Raw genomic sequence first — 399 nt, forward strand, 5'->3', positions numbered from 1 at the left:
CTGTGGAGACAATGAGAAAACACCTGAATTGCTACAGCTCTTTACACCTTCAAAAAAGTCTGGATTTTGGCTGGATGGCAAAACATAATAAAAGCAAAGAGCTAAACGTGCAGAGTTAACTTTTATAACTCTGTAACAGAAGGCGTTAGTAGTTTAGAAGTATTAAAAAGCCCAGGAGAGGCATAATTGCTAAGCCTGACATTACTGCCCTGTCTCCCCGCTAGCCGGAGGGTCAGTACTCTCGCTCCGGACAGACCTGTAACAAACTCGCGAGTGCCCAGACTGCACAAATTAACAGCTAAAGATCCCGAGCTCTTCAGCCTCTTCACCCGGCCCGCCCAGGCCCAGGGCACGGCAGGGCACGGCGGCAAAGGCCGGCCCGTAACCCAACACCCCCGG

The sequence above is a fragment of the Apaloderma vittatum genome, unplaced genomic scaffold (assembly GCF_000703405.1).
Source record: "Apaloderma vittatum isolate BGI_N311 unplaced genomic scaffold, ASM70340v1 scaffold15546, whole genome shotgun sequence".
Taxonomy (NCBI): domain Eukaryota; kingdom Metazoa; phylum Chordata; class Aves; order Trogoniformes; family Trogonidae; genus Apaloderma; species Apaloderma vittatum.